Below are 21,020 nucleotides of genomic sequence, written 5' to 3'. Positions count from 1 at the left end.
GACCTCCCTCCTACCTTCTGCTCCTCATAAAGATCTTTGGTTCATACTTCCAGTGGGATAAAGAAGAGAGAAACGTCCAGTGGAGGGGAGGGGATATGAAACTCTGGTGGTTGGAATTGTAACCCTCTTATACCACAATTTTTTCAATCATTATTAAATAACTAATAAAAATTAAAAAAAAAACATGTGTAAGTAAACAAGAGCACTGATCCAAACAAGAGCATACTTTTACTAAAAGGTGTATATTTTCCCCTAATTTATGGATACATGTGCACATGTCCCCTATCTCATGGTCCCTGGTCTATATCTAGCTTCTATAACTTTGTTTGAGGTGTGCCACCCAAAATGGAGCTTATAAATCACCTTGGAGGCTTAGCAGTGGGGCTGTGTGGTGGGAGCCTTTCCACATTGGTCTCCTAATTAGAACACGGTGACTAATTGCCTCAGAACCTACAGACAATAAATGGGACTTGTTTAGAAACTCACAGGGCCCAGCAGTACTGCCTGGCTTGGCAGAGAAGCTAAACTGAGCCTGGAGCTTTGGATCCTTGGGGTATGAGAGTCTGTTTGCATAACCACTGTATTATCTCTTCCCCACCCTGCTCTATCTCTTGGTCAGGAGTGAGTGATTAAGCAAAGTAGCCTACTTATTTAAAAGCCCTCAGGCTCCCATAGCCTATAGGGAAGAAAAAGAACAAAAGAAGCTTTAACAGCCACTGTGCTCAGACTCAGGGAAGGGATTGAAATAATACTGAAACAACGGTTAGTTTTCACTACTGTGACCTCTTTAAGTACCTTACTTAGACACAAATAAATGCAGGCAAGAGTGATTAATAGTAGGGGAGTTCAACACCCCAATCTCTCAACTGGACAGATCATCTAGGCAGAAAGTAAATAAAGAAATGAGAGAACTAAATGAAGATATAGATAAACTAGAAATATTGTACACTTTCAGAGTCATTCACCCCAAGAAACTTGAATACACATTCTATTCAAATCCATATGGGTCATTCTCAAGGACAGACAAATTCAAGAGCATTGAAATCATCCTAAGCCTATTCTCAGACCACAGTGGAATTAAATTAACAGTTAACAACAAACAAAAAATTAGTAAAAGTCTCAAAATGGAAGTTCAACAGCATACTACTTAACTACTGGGTCAAAGAGGAAATTTAAGAAGAAATCAAAATGATTGTGAAATGATGATACAAGCTATCAAAATATTTGGGACACAATGAAGGCAGTACTGAGTGGGAAATTCATAGCCATATAAGCACACGTTAGGAAACAAGAAAAAGCTCAAATAAACAACCTGAATGAACACCTTAAAGACTTAGAAGAAGAAGAACAAAGGAACCCCAAAGCATCCTGAAGGACTGAAATAACTAAAGTTAGTTAAAACTAAATAAATAATATCAAAAATAAGAAAACCATACAAAATATCAACAAAGGTAAATGTTTGTTTTTTGACAGGGTAAACAAAATAGACAAACGCAGACTCCCAAAACAAAAAAGGGAAAAGAGTCTAATAAATAGGATTGTAAATGGAAGAGGAGATATCACAACAGACACCACAGAAATCCAAAGTATCATGCAATGCCTCTATGAACAACTATATGCCACTAAGCTAGAGAACCTGGAAGAAATGGACAAGTTCCTAGATACCCACAAACTTCCAAAATTAAACAAAAATAATCTAGAATATATGAACAGACCAGTCACAGACAAAAAAAATTGAATCAGTTATCAAAAATCTTCTCAAGAATAAAAGTCCTGGACCTGATGGTTTTACTAATGAATTCTACAAAATCTTCAGGAAACAGTTAATACCAATACTTTTAAAGCTCTTCCAAAAGACTGAAGAAACAGGAACACTCCCTTCCATATTCTATGAAACCAACATCACCCTGATAGCAAAAGAAGACAGGGATACAACAAAAACAGAAAACTACAAACAGATATTTCTGATGAACATTGATGCTAAAATATGAACAAAATTCTAGCCAACAGATGTGGCTTATTAAAAAGATTGTTCATCATGACCAAGTGGGATTAAATCCCAGGGATACAAGCTTATAATCTTATCAATCAATGTGATCCACCACATCAATAAAAACAAGACCAAAAACCACATGGTCATATCAATAGATGCAGAGAAAGCCTTTGACAAAATACAACATTCTTTTATGATAAAAACACTACAAAAATGAGAATAGATAGAAAATTCCTCAAGACTGTGGAGTCCATATATAGCAAACCTACAGACAACATCATACTCAATGGTGAAAGACTGGAAGCATTTCCCCTCAGATCAGGTGCTAGACAGGGCTGCACACTATCACCATTATTATTCAACAAGGTTGTAGAAGTTCTTGCCATAGTAATCAGGCAGGAGCAAGGAATTAAATGGGTCAAGATTGGAAGAGTAGAAGTCAAACTCTCCCTATTTGCAGATGTTATGATAATATACAAAGAAGAACCTAAAGAATCCAGCAAAAAGCTTTTAGAAATTATCAATATAGTAAAATGTCAGGCTACAAAATTAACATACAAAAGTCAGTGGCATTCCTTTATGCAAACACTAAGTTAGAGGAAGAAATCTGCAAATCAATCCATTTTACTATAGCAACAAAAAACAATAAAATATCTAGGAGTAAATCTAACAAAACAAGAAAGACTTATATACTGAAAATTATAAGTCACTATTCATGGAAATAGAAAAAGACACAAAGAAGTGGAAAGATATCTGATGTGCATGGGTTGGAAGAATTAACATCATCAAAATGAATATACTACCCAGAAACATAATACAAATTTAATGTAGTACGCAGCAAGATATCAACCAGTTTTTTCTGGAGAAATGAACAAAAGATACAAATGTTTTTCTGGAACCATAAAAGACCTATAATCGCCAAAACAATCTTGAGAAGAAAGAACCAAACTGGAGGCATCACACTTCCAGATCTCAAATTGTATTATTGGGCCACTGTAATAAAAACTGCTTGGAACTAGAACACGAATAGACACATAGTGGAATAGAATTGAGAGTCCAGAAGTAAGCCCCTCACCTATAGACATCTCATCTTTGACAAAGTTGCCCAGACTATTAAATGGGGGAAGGGAAGTCTCTTCAACAAATGGTGTTGGAAAAAATGAGTTGGAACATGTAGAAGAATGAAGCTGAATCAGTATACTTCACCAAACATAAAAGTAAATTCCAAGTGGGTCAATGAGTTGGATGTTAGACCAGGAACTATTAAATACTTAGAGAAAAGTATTGGCAGAACTCTTTTCCATCTAAATTTTAAAGGCATCCTCACAGATATGAATCCAATTACAAAGAAGACTAAAACAAAACACTGGGACTACATCAAATCAAAAAGCTTTTGTACAACAAAAGAAACCACCACCCAAAGAACTTCCACAGAGTAGGAGATCTTTACATGCAGACAAGAGGCTAAAAACAAATATATATAAAGAGCTCACCAAATTCAACAACAGGAAAACAAATGACCCCATCCAAAACTGAGGAGAAGATATGAACAGAATATTCACTATACAAGAGTCCAAAAGGCCAACAAACATGAAAAAATGCTCCAAGTCATTCATTGTCAGAGAAATGCAAATAAAAACAACAATTAGATACCACTTCATTCCTGTGAGAATGTCATACATCAGAAAAGATAGCAGCAACAAGTGCTGGAGAGGTTGAAGGGTCAAAGGAGCCTTTCTGCACTGCTGGTGGGAATGTAAATTGGTCCAACCCTTGTGGAGAGCAGTCTGAAGAACTCTCAGAAGGCTAGAAATGGACCTACCCTATGACCCTGCAATTCCTCTTCTGGGCATATATCCTAAAGGAACCAAACACACCAGTCCAAAAAGATTTGTGTATATCTATGTTCATAGCAGCACATTTTATAGAAGTCAAAACCTGGAAGCAACCCAGGTATCTAACAACATATGAGTGGCTGAGAAAGTTGTGGTATATATACACAATGGAATACTACTCAGCTATTAAAAATGGTGATTTCACCTTCTTCACCCCATGTTGTATGAAGCCTGAAGGAATCAATGTTAAGTAAGTCAGAAACAGAAGGATGAATATGGGATGATCTCACTCATAGGTAAATGTTGAAAAACAAGATCAGAAGGGAAGATACAAAACAGAACTTGGACTGGAGTTGGTGTATTACACCAAAGTAAAAGACTCTGGGGTGGAGAGTGGGGCTTTAGGTCTTGGAAGGAGAACCTAATGGGGGTTGAATTGTTATGAAGGAAACTTGGAAATGTTATGCATATACAAACTATTGTATTTTACTGTCAATTATAAACCATTAATTCCCTAATGAAGAAAATTTAAAAGTACTTAATCAAATATTCTCTACTTAAACCTAGATACTTTCCTCACCTACTTCCTATTTCACTTCCCTCATCACTCTAAGCCTAACCATGTCAGATAAAGACAAAAGATGATAAAGGTCAAGAGATAAGAACACTCTAATGATGGCCCTTTTGGTCACTACTAGGCCAACCCACCATCTGGGGCTCTAATCAAGGAATCCTAGGATTCCCACGTAGATATGATGGGTCTAGACCTCTAACAGACCCCTCTCTACACCATAACTTGTCATCTCCAACAGGAACAACATCATAAACTCTCTTGTGGGCCTCTACAGGACCTTGCCCTCAGTTTAGAATAGCAGTGACAGAAATTGTCCCGTTCTCCAAAGGGAGACTGAATCAACATACTCTGACACTCAAAGAAGACTGGTCTTGAAATGAATGAAGCTTAGAATGTTCCTAGCTATAACCATAGAATGCAAGTTCAGATCAACAGGAATGCAGAGTTTACACAGGCTCCTTTGCTAAATACAAATAGACATGGGCCCTGGGTCAGATCGATGGGGTTTACAGTTAATAATATTTATATAGTTTACCTATATTTGGGAGCTATTCTCTTCCCTGATCCAGTTTTCTACTCCTATTCCCAACTCTGACACTATCTTCCCAGACATACCTTTAGCCCACCTGCATGTTAGTTGTCTGGCCCAGGTAAAAATTACTAAAGTCATGGGCCCATCTGAATATAGCTAAAATAGACTTCCTAGCTTCTTCCAACATGAAGACCAAATCTCATCTGCTATACTCTTACTTTTAGGTTCCTGATTATTAAACAATTTGTTTTCTTAATTCTTTTTCAGCCACCAAGTTTCAGATGCTACCATGATGTCAACCTGACTTCCCTAGTCAGATGACCTCACCAGTGTGTCCTGGAACCCCACCTCCCCACTTCCCCACTAAGGAAAGACAGAAGCAGACTGGGAGTCTTGATCAACCTGTCAACAACCATGTCCAGTGGAGAAACAATAACAGAAGCCAGACCTCTCACCTTCTGCATCACATAAAGATTTTTAGTCCATACACCTAAAGGGAAAAAGAAGATGGAAGCTTCCTACGGAGAGGACAAGATACAGAATTCTGGAGGTGGGAATTATATGGACTTGTACCCCTGTTATCCCAGTCTTGTCGATCATTATTAAATCACTTTAAAAAAAGGGAAAAAAAGAACTGATCCTGGAGTCAGAGGGAGGTGGTTTCTGCCCTGACTGTTGCTGGCTGTGCCTTAGAATAAAGTACATATTCCTTCTGTCCTATTTCTTCATTTGGAGATGCAGTGTGGTATAAAGCTGATTAAAGTGGGGAGGTCTTTGTGAGCTCATGCATGTGAAGCTTTGCAAACAGAAGCCTGTGTTTAGTGAGTGTTCATAGCTTCTATCAGGCTTCTATTCAGCATGGCCCAGAAGAGGGGAAGCAACTTCACCTGAAGCAGGCTTGTCAGAGGAGGTGGTGTTTGAACTGTCTTTCAAGGAGAGCTCTAAACAAGAGGGGTGGGTAAGGCAGAGAGAGCACAGACACCTGGAATTGTGTGGTGTGATGGTGACAACATATTGTTTAGGAAGCCTGAAGAGTGATAGGGTGGAGCTGAGCTAGAGAAAAGCATCTGGAAAGAAGAGCTGGAGGAGAGAGGAAAGGCCACATTATGTTGGACCTTGCGACTGAATCAAATTTATTGTGAGAGCAGTAGGGAGCCATAGAAGGACCTGAAGGGGGAGTGACCTGGTTGACTTTCTGCTATAGGAACACAATTCAGCTGCCACATGGGGAGTTGGCAGGAGGAGATAGCCTGAAGCTAACTGCAATCATGAAAGTGATGAAGCCCAGAGAGGGAGATAGGACATCAGCAGTGCCCTCTGCCCTGGTCCCATCTGGTCATGGTGGCTGAGCTGACCTCCACCCCACAGCTCAAGGTCATTGCTCCGAAGGCCTGCAGAGCTGGCTGGAGAAGCCTCCAACCTACAGAACAGAAATATTTGCTCAGCTGCAAAGACAAATGCACAAGTCTTCCCTTCCACACAGAGGAGAAAGATACTGACCTGGGATAGGAATTCAGAATCCGCACCACCCCCACCCCACCCCACCCCCACTGCAGCTCTCCAGAATCTGTCCTTCCTCACTAATGCTTTTGAGTCATCCACAAAAAAAGTGTCCTTCCTCCCTGAGACTATTCCTCTGAGATCTGAAGGCAGTGACCTTGACCTTTCTTTTCCTCTCTATTCAAACATATCCAGTTCTTTCATCTTCCCTTGTGTGGCAGGGGCTGACTTTTATTTTTAGAAAAATGTCCAGAATCAGCAGTTCAGTTTTTTTTTTAAGCTCACTGACATGGGCAAACCCCTAAAGGAATGTAGAGCTAAAGGTTTTGATGTGAGGTTACCTGAGCTGGAGTCTCAGTTCTACTTCAATTCTGTAGTGTGACCTTAGGACAGTCACTTCATCTTAGAATCTCTGAGCCTCAGTAGATGCTCAGATGCAAAGGGTTGCTATAAACAGCAAATGAACATATGTTTATAAAGCACACAGGACAGTTGCCTGGTGCATAGTGAATAATAAATGGTAGCTAGGGCTACAGAAACAGCATAGTAGTTGTGCACAAGGACAATCATGTCTGAGGCACTAAAGGTCCCAGGTTGAATTCCTAACACCATCACAAACAAGAGCTGAGTAGTGTTTTGTTAATATATATATATTTTACCATGTCTCTGGGAATCTCAGTATTGCTTTAGTGTATTCTGAAGTCATGGCACCTTGTAGCTGGCCCCAGCCTATGTCCAGAGTTGACTATTTGATCATGCTCTTCAGTATCTCTTTGTCTCAGTGGATCTTTTTCTTCAAAGGTGTGATGGCTGTGACAATGCCCTGATAATGTGTTTCTTTGCTGCCAGATACTTTCTCATTATTATTCATTTGGGGATTATCTTGGAAGTAGCCTTCTCAGATCAACCGAGCTTGGTATGTGGGTGGAAGAATTAATTTATTTAATTCTTTATTTTTGTGGAAAGAGACAGAAATAGAAAGAGAGGACCACAGCACCTAAACTTTCTGCAATGTAGTGAAAGTTGGGCTCAAACCTGGCAAAACAGCACACTATCCAAGTGAGTTATGAGGATTTCACTAGTCCCAGGTGGAGGGATTTAAGCAACATTGAGTTGTCTGGACATTACTCCAAACTTATATAGAAGCAACATTCTCAGCACAGGAAGAAGGAGTGAGTAAGATCCTACAGATAAATTTTTAGGGCTGCTTCATGTGGGTGGGTGCTTCTCCTCCCCAGGTCTCTCCATTTCTCTAAACCCATTAACCTTCTCAAAGCCCTCTCTTTAAGTTCACCCCACTCACTGTGCTCTAAGCATAATACAACACCCAACCTCCATCCCCTACACTATAAACTACGGAAAATATCTGTGGGACTTCGGATGTGGGAGAGAAATTGTGGTCACTTGAAGGTAGGAGGTGGATTCAGATATTAATTTTGGTATCCTTAGTGGCAAGGGATCCATTCCCCAAAATCCCAAAGCACACCTCATCATTGTGAATGCTGATTGCTGTTCAGTGCAATGTTAGCTGTTTGGAAAAGTTACAAAGATAGTACAGAGAGTTCCTGTGTGTTGTTCATCCCATTTCCTCTAATGTGACCATGTTACATTAGCATGGAACATTTCCTCAACCAGAGGCATTAACATCAGTGCATTATTGTTAACTACAGGCTATTCAGGACCCACCAGTTTTCCCACTGATGCTTTGTGTTTATTGCATTTAGAGAGCACCGAATTTTCTTTTTTAAATTATTTTAATTATTGATTCAATATTGATTTACAAAATTACAAAATAACAAGGATACAACTCTGCACCATTCCTACCAACAGAGTGCTGAAACAGCAATTCCTGCATTGTAAGCTACAGCAGTTCTCTTAATGTTGTAGATGTGGATTACCTATTATTTCTATAACTATCTGACTATATCTGTATATATTTGCCCATTTTTTTCCTATGGTCCCATCTTCTCTTCCTTTCCAAGTCACACATACACCTACTACTACTCCCAAATGCCCTTCGCTTGTTCCTCCTCTTTCTAAGTCCTGATGGAGCTGGAATCATCTTCCCCCTATCATTTCTCGCCCACTGAAAGTATATATCAAAATTATTTTGGGGAGCAGAAGGTGGGATTTCTGACTTCTTTTTTAAATTTTACTAGTTATTTAATATTGATTCACAAAATTACATGTCAACATTCCATACTGTTTCTACCACCAGAGTTCTGAATCACCAGTCCCTCCATTGCAAGCCACAGCAGTTCTCCTAAGACTGTAGAGATGATAGTTAACCCATGTTAACTATCATCTCTACACCTATCTGTCTACATTCATACATAATTGCTCTTTTTCTTCCAGGCCCAGTCCTTTCTTCCCCTCCAAGCCATACATAACCCTATTACTACATCCAAATGTCCCTCCCTTTTTCCTCTTCTCTCTCCAGGTCCAGATAAACTTGGAATTCAGAGCCCGCTTATTCTCTTCCTTTTATCTCTTCTCCCCCATTGGGAATATGGATCAAGGTTGTTTTGGGGGTATAGAAAGTAGGAGTTCTGGCTTCTGAAATTGCTTCTCCATTGGACATGGGCATTGACAGTTGGATCCATAATCCCAGCCTGTTTCTATCTTTCCCTAGTTGAGTGGGGCTCTGGAGAGGTGAGGTTCCAGGACACATTGCTGAGGTCATCTGCCCAGAGAAGTCAGGATGGAAGCATCTTGGTGGCTTCACCTCCTTTCAATGAGGCAAGATATAAAAGTGGAGCAAAATAATTAATAAACAGGAGCCAAAAAGTAGGAACAGAGAAAATAAGAATAGGGTTTTTAGGGTGGAAAGAAGCTATGAAGTCCGTTTAGGTATGTTCTTAGTGGCCCACGACTATCATAGTTTTTGCCTGAGTTTGATAGTTACATGAAGCTAGATAAAAGTATTATCTGAGAAGATGGTGTCATGATCGAAAAAAGAGCTAGAAAGTTGGATTAGGGCAGGCTCTAATCTTGAAAAGAATCTATTAATAAAATTAACTATTTGCTGCACCCACCTGACCCAGGAGCCTGTGTAACCTCTGAGTTCTTGTCAGCAGCAGCTTGCAATTTATGGCCATAATTTGGAACATTCCAGGCTGCACTCACTTCAGGACCAGTCTTCCTCAAGTGGCAGGGCACGATGATCCAGGTTGCTTTATCTTTTTACTCACTTAGACCTGGTACTCAGGAGAAACATCCTTCTGGGCAGGATAAGGTGACTCTCAGCATAGAAAGGAAGCCAGTTTTGTAGCATTGGCCAAACCCTCTAAATAGAGGGTTTGAGTCTGTTTTATTTTAGGCTATTTTGAAACCCCCCAAAGGCACTCATACATAGGGACACATTTAAATGCATGAGGAAGCGCCTCCAGAGTGGAGACAAGTGGGAGACGCATCAGGGCATTGCCTGTTCTGGTCCCCCACCCCCCAAACAACCACCAATTCAGCCCATTCAATGTCCAAGTCAGAGCCTCTCTGGCCAGAAGGGCTCTGAAAGTTCATCTTTTGTCAACCTGCCCTCCAAACATATACTGAGTATCTCAGCATCTGTGTTGTGTCCATCATAAGATTCCTTGAACACATGGAATAAGAAGCATCACCTAGAGTACTCTACATAAAAAAAATGCATTGCTCAAGATTGTTAGGAGAAGAAGAAATCACAAAGCAACTATCTTGTTTGAAGAGTTGGTGTCACAGGTACACATGCATATGCAGGTAAGAGTATAAAACCGTACACTTCAAATCTGTGCAACTTAATGTACTTCTATAAAGCTTGCTTTATTTTTACAGTATCAGAACTAATGCATTTATTATTTCACCATTCCCAGAATGACTGTTTTCATTTTTTATTTCATATGCAAGAGAGACACACAAAGAAGGGAGACGCCAGAGCATCAGAGCTTCTCCATGGTGCCATGACTCTTCTATGGAGTTTCAGGTCTCAAACCTCAACCATGTGTATGACTAGATATGGTCGTATTGGTGAACTACCTTTTGACTCCATTATTAATGTTGCTGTTTGCCACCAGGGTTATCTCTAGGGTTCAGTGTCTGCATGACAACTCCACCATTCCTAATGGCCATTTTTTCCTTTTTGCCTATTTTTGATAGAGAGTAAAAGACAGAGAGAGGGAGAGACAGAGAGGAGAGGAAACTGCAGCACTGCTCTGTCACTTGTGAAGCTTCCACCTTCCACCTTCCACCAAAAGGTGGATACCAGAGGCTTGAACCTGCATCATATCATCTGGAATGATAATGTGTGTCTTTTACCAGGTGAGCTGGCACTTGGCTTCAAACTGTTTTAAAAGTCACATTAACTGTTTTAAAAGTAATAAATAAGTAAATAAATAAATAAATAAATAAATATGAGAAAAGTAACATAAATTTATGGCTACCTACACTTTACAAACTATAACCTGATATTTATAAAGTATTATTGAAATTTATAAGTATTATTTAATAAAGCATTATTATTTATAAAGTATAAAGTATTCTTGAAATTTGTAAAGTATTATTGCAAATAATTATAAATTATTATTGAAAGTATTATTATAAAGGGATACATTCACTTATGCTTTAGCAAGCATTTTCTGAGCATCAGTTGATTTGTCATATATTATTGATAGATTAATTAATTAATTATTGCTACCAGGGCTATCACTAGGTTTGGTGTCAGCACAATGAATCCACTACTCCCAGTGGCCAATTTTGGGGGGGATAGAGACAGAGAGAAAATGAGAGGGAAGGAGGAGATAGAGAGGGAGAGATAAAGAGACCTGCTTCAGGGGCTGGATGGTGCTGCACCTGGCTGAGTACACATATTACAGTGCGTAAGGACCTGGGTTCGAGCCCCCCCAGTCCCCACCTTCAGGGGGGAAAGCTTCACTAGTGGTGAAGCAGGGCTGTAGGTGTCTCTCTGTCTCTCTTCCTTTCTACCTCCCCCTACCTTCTTGATTTCTGGCTGTCTCTATCCAATAAAGATATATAATAAATAAAATTTTTTTTAAAAAAAAGAGACCTGCTTCACCATTCATGAAGCTTCCTACCTGCAGGTGGAGACCAGAGGCTTGGACCCCTTGCCACTGTGCATTGTAACATGTATGTGCTCTAATGAGTGTGTTGCCACCCAACCCTTACTATCATATATTCTTTTTTTTTCTACTATTATCATTGAGCCTTGGTACCTGCACTACAAACCCACTTCTCCAAAACCATTTTCCTTCCTTCCTTCCTTCCTTCCTTCCTTCCTTCCTCCCTCCCTCCCTCCCTCCCTCCCTCCCTCTCTCTTTCTTTTTTCTTTCTTTCTTTCTTTCTATTTTGATAAGACAGAGAGAAATTGAGGGGGGAATAGAAGAAGAGAGAAAGAGGCACCTGCCACACTGCATTACCACATGTGAAGTCCCATTCCTACCTAATGTGGGAGCCAGAGACTTGAACCTAGGTCCTTGCATATGGTAACGTGCATTTAACTAGTGTACCCCCCACTGGTACCCTATATATTCTAAATATAATATATTCTTGTAAGGTCTTAGAATACTTTATTCAATAAAATAGACCAAAAATGTTCTGGTCTCTTAGAGTTCACATTATTAATGGAGGAATTAAAGGTAAGGAAACAAATGTAGTAAATGATTTAAATCTTTAATCTGTCACAAAATGATAAGTGTCATGGAAGGGAAAGAACAAAGACTAAGTTATCTAGTGTAGAGCTACAGTTCTAGATCAAGACTCTGTTGTCTGTCCTGCCCAAAATCAGAGTCCAGAGGCTGCCAGAGGGAGAAGTCTTGCGGGGCCATCGCAGACAGGATCCAGGCTCTTGTAGACCTCCACAGGGCCTGACACAGCATTTGACATGCAATGGCCACTCCATGAATATGTCCTACATGAAACAACAAATCAAGGGAAGGACAAGTGAATACAGCACCAGGCCCTATTCAGACCCCTGAAAAGCCAATAGTCCTGAAATAAAAGAAATCGGGGTTTAAACAACAGCTTCACTCCCTGTCCTGGGAGAAGGCGAGGAGACTCCTTGCTTAAGGTCTCAGTTTTGTCCTCAGCAAAACATAGACAATAGTAATATTTATTTATTTCTATATTACTATTATTTTTTTAGACAGAAATGCAGAGAGAGAGAGAGTGGAGGCCAGGCTCGATACTGGGTCGTACACATGGCAAAGCAACACACTATCCAAAGGAGCTATTTCACAATATTATTATGACAATAATAATATCTATAGGGCTGGAGGCATAGCTCAGCAGTAATGCACTGGGCTTACATTCTAGAGTTCTTGGGTACCATCAATAACCAAACCATAGTACAGCTCTGGTCAAGCAAAAACAGTCCATACGATGAAGTGTTTATGAGAACAGATAACTCACTTAAGTGCTGTGTACAGTGCCAGCCACCACAGAGTACTCACTTGGAATTGAACTTGGCACTGTCAAGCGGCAGGGCTTTTTCTATATAGGTAAACACTATTTTTTTTTTAATTGCTGAAGCTTCACTGCTCTGGACTGACTTTTTCAGTTAGAAAGGGAGGCAGAGAACCAGAAGGAGAAAGGATGAGACCACAGTACCAAGGTTTCCTCCAGTACAAAGGGAGCTGGGCTTAAACTTGGGCCACACACATGAGAAAGTAGGTGAGCTATTTTGTTTGCACTGTTAACTCTAAATTTAAGTGCTACAATAACCTACAAAGTATATGCTATTATTATCAATCAGTCTAACAGATGAGGATATAGAAATCCAGAGAGCTTCACCAACTTGCTATAGAGAGCAGAACCTGGGATTTTTTTTTTTTTTAATCACTGGGGTTCGGTGCCTGCACTATGAATCCACTGCTCCTGGAAGCCATTCTCCATTTTGCTGCTCTTGTCATTGTTGTTGTTGTTATTGTTATTGCTATTTTTGTTATTGTTGCTGTTGTTGTTGTTGGATAGGATAGAAAGAAACTGAGAGAAGAGGGAAGACAGAGAGGGACAGAGAAAGATAGACACCTACAGACTTGCTTCACCATTTGTGAAGCAACCCCCTTGCAGGTGGGGAGCTGGGGGTTTGAACCATGATCTTTATGCTGGTCCTTTCACTTCATGTCATGTGTGCTTAACCCACTGCACTACCACCAGGCCCTCAGAAGCTGGGATTTGAACCACAGTTTGTGCTTATAACCCTGTACAGTTAGCCTTTTCTCTTCACCCTCCCCCTTCAGTCAGGATGAAGACTGGTGCTTTGCTCACTGAGCAAAAAGAAGCTATTACAGCTCTTGGGGGGGGGGACTTGAGGGCTTGGTATCTAATGCTGGAGACATATAAGGAACTTAGGAGGCTGAGGAGTGAGACTTGTGCAAAAAAGCTGACTTACGATGGTCCCTCCTCTGTGTTCCTCCCTCAGTTGGCTCTGATAATCTTGAAAGAAGTCAGAGAACAAGTGTCCAATAGCCAGGTTGCCCTGAATTTGAGCAAGAGTCAATCAGATATAATACTACTTTCCTGAGTGAACCTCAGGATCCACATATTGCCCTTCAAGGGGGATTCCTGCTGATAGTGACTTGCCAGGGCAGGGAGGAGACCAAGAGGTGCCCAGGGCAGCCTGTCTGGGTGGGGCTTCCACACATCAGCTATAATTGCTGGGCACCAGAACCCAGACTGGGCCCTTTTATGGAGACATTTATAGTCAGCCTGTCTGGGGGACCATTCAAGTGGTTTTCTCTCTTTGTGTCCCTTTAATAAACGAAAAGAAGAGACATCAAATTAAAGCTGATTCTGGAGTAACTTGGCTCTGCTGTAGGGCTCTGGGGAGGTCAGGGGAAGGTTATTCTACTCTCTGACCTTGAAGCCTGAATTTCTTACCACATGATTTCAAAATGTACAGACTCAGATGTTGGGACTAGTCAGGCCTTTGAGGTCAAACTTGTGCAGTGATTCCCATTGGCACATTTGTAGCCTTCCAGAGATGAAACACTTACTACCTTTCAGAGCAATCATATTGTTCATAAACTGCATCTTTTCCTGGGTTTAGTGAAGCAGAGAAAAACGTCATTAAATTCCCATCATTAACACTAGTTCCTGGAGCAAGGGTTCACCTCAGTTTCCTTCTCTGTCAAATATTGATTCATTGATCCATTCAATGAGTATGCTCTCTGAGGTTGAGTTTTCCCAGAAGTTGATTCAAGACAAGGATTTCAGTGTGGTTATTTGGGAGGTGAGCTTAGGCAGAACCATGGGGAGGGGAGACTGAGACAGGAAAAGTGTTGTGGATTGAATTGTGTTGCCTCACAAAAGATGCTCAAATCTTCAATCTAGATAGCTGTAAATGTGACCGTATCTGCAAATAGGGCTTTTGCAGAAGTGGTGAGGTTAGTCTGGTCTGCTATTCAGTGGCTGGAATCCTCACAGGGGGAGGGGATGCTGTCACATGAATAGATATGGAGGAAGAAAGGCTGTGTGAAGACATAGAGAATGCCACATGGCAGAGGCACAGGCTGGAGTAATGCTGCTAGCACTGAAGAAACATCAGGAACTGCCAGCGACTCAGAATCTAGAGGAGAAGCACAGAACAGATTCTCTTTCTGAGCCACTGGGAAGGAACCAACCCTGACACTATCTTGATTTCTGACTTCTTACCACCTTAGCTATGAAGACTATACTTCTCTTGTTTTAAGCTTTCCTACTTGTGATAGTTTGCTAGAGCAGACCAAGAAAACTAATAGAGCAAAGAAGGAAATAAAAAGGCAGTGTGGGTGTTCAGGAGATTGATTACCTGTGGGAAACCAAAATTGGGCCCCTCTGGACACTCAGGGAGAATGCCTCAGATTTTTCCAAGGAGGTAGAACATTCCATGTAGTCATCTTAGCCCATCTCTGTCTGTGGGTGCTCCTAGGACCACTGACCCATGACATACTGACCTGGTCAGTGTGTACAGGCAAGCACAGGGGGCCATACGAAGCCCAGTAAGAACTGTGGTGCTGGCAGTTAGCAGTGGCGGCTGAGGTACTAGTAAAGAGGTGCTTAGGGGTGCACAGACTGACCACCAGCAGTACCGGCCAGATCTCTATTGAATGCCACCTTTCCAAACACCTTTCCAATACACCATTCCAAACACAAGAACTGGTGCTCCCTTGTGGCTAGACCAGGGGAGGCCTTCATAGGACTGATACTCCAGGAGGGAGCAATGACAGCCTAGTGAACCAAAGGGAGCAGGAAGGGCAAAAAGAGACAAGCAGAGGACACATGGGTGGGTCACAGAGGGAGCTTGAGATGAACATCAATTATCAGAGCAAGCCTCTCTAAAGAGACCTGAATGTTGAGAAAATCCAAAATTCAGACTTCTGGAAGAACAACACTGCAAGAAGAACACCCAGTCTGGAGGCCTTGAGGAGACAGAGAGCTATTGTAAACTGAGCTAGAACATCCAGCCTCAAACCTATAGCTGAGCTGAGCAATATCCTGCGCTTTGAGAAAATCCCAGGTTCAATCCCCAGCACCACCATAAACCAGAACTGAACAGTACTCTGGTCTTTCTTTCTGTGTATTGCTCTCATTATAAAGTAAATAATAATTAACAATAATAATAATAAACAGGGGACCATATTTTCCCTTTTATTTATTTTTTAAATGGAATGATGGAATGAATTCAGGGCCTTGAGCATGTGTACTATATTTTTACTTTTTGAGAGAAAGGTAGAGAGGAGAGCAGGAGGAACAGACAGAGAGAAGAAACCCCACAGCACTGCTTAAGCACCCATGGAGCTCTTCTAGTGCTATACATCGTGTTCTTGTGTAGTTCATGGGTTCCCACCTGAGGACTAAGGCATCATAAAGCATGTAATCTGCCTGGTGAGCCATTCCCCTGTCCCATTTGCCCTTTTAAATTAAGGCTATGTGGACATCTTCCCTCGTCAGTATTCCCAAGCTAGAAAGCATTGCCCTCCCTGGCTGACTGATAGAAGAACTAGACTAGCAAGGTAACACATTCCACCCAAGTTCATGTGCTGGTGTGAGACAGAGCCCAGAAGAGGCAGAGAGCCAGGTGCCTCTGAAGCTGGAATCCTCACCTGTCTGCTGTACAGAAGTACTGTCATAAGTGTACTTTACATCTCAGCTGGACCTAAGAGAGGCCACCGAGAAGAATAGATAGTGTAGGGCAAGAGGGAGAAGGCAAGGTGATTCAGGGATGACCACCAGCAGCCTCATTCAGATCTGGGAAGAGAGGTACAAAAATATCAAGAGTGGGGTACTGGCTGCTAGACCTGTCTGGTTGGTCCTGCTGCCTCTATCAGGTTCTCCCAGGCACCCCTGGACTCCTGATGGCATCCCCACTCCCTTCCTCATTAGACTAAACTAGCCTGAAGCTCTGAGCCTTCCCCACCTGGCACAGACTGGCATGTAGGTGCTGTCCTATTCTGTCCATGGCTGTTCTTCACTTGGGTATAGTGGTCACTATTAACCTGTCTGCATCCTGTGTGAGCCCAGAGACATCTAGTCTGCCCCCTCTCTGGGAGTACCCCAAAGCACCCCTACAGGTAGGTATATAACATTTGTTTAAATGAGTCCAGAGATGGGCAGCTCATTATCTTCCTACAAGGCTGCTTTTGTCTAGGATAGTTGGTTAAATGGTGAAATAAGCTTGAATCTTAGAGGCAGATGCTGAGATTTGTGGGGAGTCTAGAAGAATTGATGAATGTGATGTTTGTTCTGATGGTGTGTGGTGACTTGTTGTGAATCCAGTGTCCCCATTCAGTTTCCTCTGTTCTAAGTGTGAGCAGGTCTCAAGCTATTAGGAAATTAAGGCATTGATTTTAAGGGTTGTGATCAGCATATTAGAAAAGAAAGAAAATATCAGCACACTACAACCATTGAAGACATTTCTTGAGATATTTGCTGTCAGTATGGCGGCAGCTTTTGGGTGTGGTGGGCACAGAGAGATTGGTGCAGGCCCAGGGGACTGGGGCCTCTAGCAGCTTGAAGGGTGGCCTGGGGTAGGGGGTGGTTCTCCCAGGCTCAGGGACCTCTTCCTGCCCCTTCTTGCCCCACCCACATCAAGCAAGGCCCCAGGGGTGGTGGGAACAGGGAGATCCTCTCTGCTTCCCCAAGCAAGCAGTGGGCTCTGAGAAGTCCCATAAATCGTCTGCCCAGAGTCAGGGGCATAGAAGTCCCTGATTTATGCCCCGCCAAGCCCGCCCCCTCCCGCCTCCCTCCAGGGATTTGTGGGGCCCAGGCCTGGCAGGCTGTAGGCTCCAGACAGCCCCTGCGGTTGCCGTGGCAACTGGCTCAGGCTGGGCCATTATGGAGCCCTCTCCACCCTCCCTTCTTCATGTTCCCATCACTGCTGGCTTTTAACAGCACCCTGAAGGCACTTCTCCCCAGCCTCCCCCTCCCCTATGTCCTGTGGGGCCCTTGGATATGTGTCACAATGAAATGCAGACATAGAACATGTTAAAACAAGACAGAGTGGGGCGCTGGGTAGCTACCTGGCCATACATTAGCTCATCAGGGTCTGAATCCTGCTCCTGCATCTCAAGGCTGGACATCACAGGACCCACCCTCTGCTGTGCTGATAAGAATCAGTGACAGTATAGTGGTTATGCAGAAGATTTTCATGCTTGAGGCTCCAAGGCTTCAGGTTCAATCCTCAGCTCCATCATAAGCCAGAGCTGAGCAGTGCTATGGTCTCACTCTCTCTGTATCTTTCTCACTGCATCTCTCATTATTATTTTTTAATATAAAAAAAAAGAATCAGAGTCCACAGGAAAATGATGAACTCTTGGTGACACTCAAACCTCTGTCTGTCTCCATTACCTCATTTAGAAGGTGGTCATAACAGCTCCAGGCACTGCACTCTCTGAGCTCCTCCAGAGGTGGGAGGGTAAATGATGGTAAAGAAGGAATCTTGGGTTGTTGTAAAGATTCCTTAATGACAGCCCCAAGGTAGGGGATAAAAGATGACTACAAATCCTTTGCTTCGCCTCCTGTTGAAGTGTGGGGGACCCTTCCTCTTGACTCTGAATGGGTCTAGTGCTGGCTTGTAAACCCTCCCACCCCCCACGGTGTGGCAGGAATGGTGCTTCCAGCTTCCCTTAGGATGGGCCAGAGTCTTCCTGTTTCGGTTTGTTAGTGGGAACCCCAACCACCCTGTAAGATGCTGTGCTGGGGAGACAGAGTACATGTGTTGATGAGGGGAGATGCCTGGCTGGCCGTCATACTTCCTGTTCCAAGTTCTAGGATCACCCCCTCCCCCACTTAGATCAGCTGCCCCCCAGCCTTACCCAAATCACAGGTTCCTGAACAAAGTAAATAGCTGCCATTGCTTTAAACCACTAGGTTTAGGGTTCATTTATTTTGCAGCACAAAATATTTAGACTGGAAATGTGAAGCTCAGCCCCATGCCTAGAACATAGTAAGTGCTCAGTGAAGAAACAACAGTAGTTGATGCCCAGGAGCTAAGTAGAATTGAGGCTCTGAAGGCAGACTGTCTGAATTCAAATTGCTAATCAGAAACTCCAGGCAATTCCTTTCTCTCTTCAGTCCTGTTTCTTCATATGTGAAAAAGCATTAGTGATGGTTGACCACATTGCAGGGTTCTTGTAAGAGTGAAACAGGCGGTGGGTATGAAGCACTAAGCTCAAGGAGTGCTGGTATGGGTTGGCACTTGCGTGACCTTTAAAGGGTCAGAGGTAGAAGCATCTAAGGAGTGGTGCATCTGGTAAAGTGCACCATTGCCATGCTCAAAGATCCAGGTTCAAGGCCCCAGACTCCCATCTGAAGAGGGGGAAAATTCATGAATGGTAGAACAGGAATCCAGGTGTCTCTCCTCCCCAGTCCCCTGTCTCCTACTCTCCATCAAGAATAAATAAGAGGGGAAAAAATGGCCACCAGGGATGGTGAAATCATCATGCAGGTGCTGATACTTGGAGATAACTCTGGTGGTAAAAATAAATAAGTTAACAATTAAATAAATAGGATCAGAGATGGAAGTAATAAAGCTATTGTGTGCAAATCCCTATCACACAGATGGGATCAACTTGCTGCTAGAACCTTTAGTTATGATCTTTATCTTCCAAAAGAATTCTGGGTAGCCCATATGAAAATCAAATAAATAATAATATGACAGAGGATGATGAGGAGAATTTTGGGGAAGAGCTCATCTACATCATGCTTCTAGAAACAACCCAAGATATTGATTCCTTTCCAAATGCAAAATTCTATGATCTTCCAGAGGACAGAATGTGGCAGATCCTCACAATTGGGTGGGGTGGCCATCTTGCCTGTTGGACACCACTAAGACCAGTTAGATCAGCTGGCCCACCATCTAGTAGGATCTAGAGAGGGACATCAGTCTACTCCAGGTTACAAAGAGGGGTAAGGACAGGGGCAGGGCAAAACCAAGGGCTCCAAATTCTAGGCATGGAGATTTCCAGGCTTTTTTAAGTCTTGAGAGCAGTATGTTTTGGAAAGGACTATGATTCCAAAGCTTTCAGGGATGAGTTTTGCCCTCCCTCTCCCTGCCTGCCTACCAGGAACTTCCCTGAATTAAAATTCTCAGGGTGGGAGTTTCAGCTATTATTCATTTCTTTCTAAATGGAATGTTATCATCTGACAAAGAATTTCTTCACAAGAAGTATCTCAACTATATGCTTATCTCCAGCCCCGGTGTAGGTAGAACAGGAGTGGTTTTCTATCCCCCTTTAGCAGATGGAGAAAAAGAGGCCCAGAATAGGCAGCTGAGTCTTTGCTTGCACCCCTCAGAAAGACACAAGGGACTCTCTTTACAAAAAACATATAGCAAAGTGGTATACTTTGCAATTCTCTAAGGCTGCAGGGAGCTTCCTTGCTCATAGTCAGTCTCCTCCATTGTTCCATCCCATGCTTAGGAATCTACTTTCTGAATGCTTTATTATTGTTGTTGGTGGTGGTGGTATTGGTGGTAGTGGTATGAACTGAATGAGCTTTATTTGAGATTTGTTTCATCATATGACCTTAGAGTAAAATGAGACTATTCACTTAAAAAGACTTAGTTTTAGATCTATTTTATCTATTTAGTGATATGGATAGATGATAGATAGATAGATAGATAGATAGATACACAGATAAGGTTTATACAACCTGTGGGTAGGACCAGGCACCCCAGGCACATGAGTCTTGTGGTCTACCAGCAGAGCTATGTCCCTGTACACTAAAAAAAAATATGTACAGGGGCTGGGCAGTGGTGCACCTGGTTAAGCACACATAGTACTATGCATAAAGATCAGCACAAGAACCCTGAAATGGGGAAATTTCACAAGTGCTGAAGCAGGTCTGCAGGTATCTCTCTCCCTCTCTATCTACCCCTCCCCTTTCAATTTCTTTCTGTCCTATCAAATAAAATGAAAAAGGGGGGGATGGCTGCTGGGAGTGGTGGCTTCATGGTGCCAGCATCGAGCCCCAGTGATAACCCTGAAGGGAAAAAAAAATTACTGAAAGAGGACTAACTAGCTGAATATCTCACTTGGACAATGCACTGCTTTGCTGTGTGTGTTACCCAGGTTCAGGTATGCCCCCACCACATTAAAGGAAATTTTGGTGGTTTGGTCC

General features: G+C 42.2%; 1 long non-coding RNA gene across 1 annotated transcript in view; it reads left to right on the top strand.

Moving 5' to 3' along the window:
• Positions 1–16,844: 16,844 nt before the first annotated feature.
• LOC132542504 (uncharacterized) overlaps positions 16,845–21,020 on the top strand; it is a 30,615-nt gene continuing 26,439 nt past the window's right edge. The window contains exon 1 of the long non-coding RNA XR_009553514.1: positions 16,845–16,972. This is a non-coding gene — a long non-coding RNA (uncharacterized LOC132542504). The remainder of the gene's footprint in view (positions 16,973–21,020) is intronic.

Source organism: Erinaceus europaeus, chromosome 13 (assembly GCF_950295315.1).
Source record: "Erinaceus europaeus chromosome 13, mEriEur2.1, whole genome shotgun sequence".
NCBI classification, from domain to species: Eukaryota; Metazoa; Chordata; class Mammalia; order Eulipotyphla; family Erinaceidae; genus Erinaceus; species Erinaceus europaeus.
The sequence above is the reverse complement of the archived record's forward strand: the minus strand, read 5'-3'. Positions and strand labels throughout refer to the sequence as shown.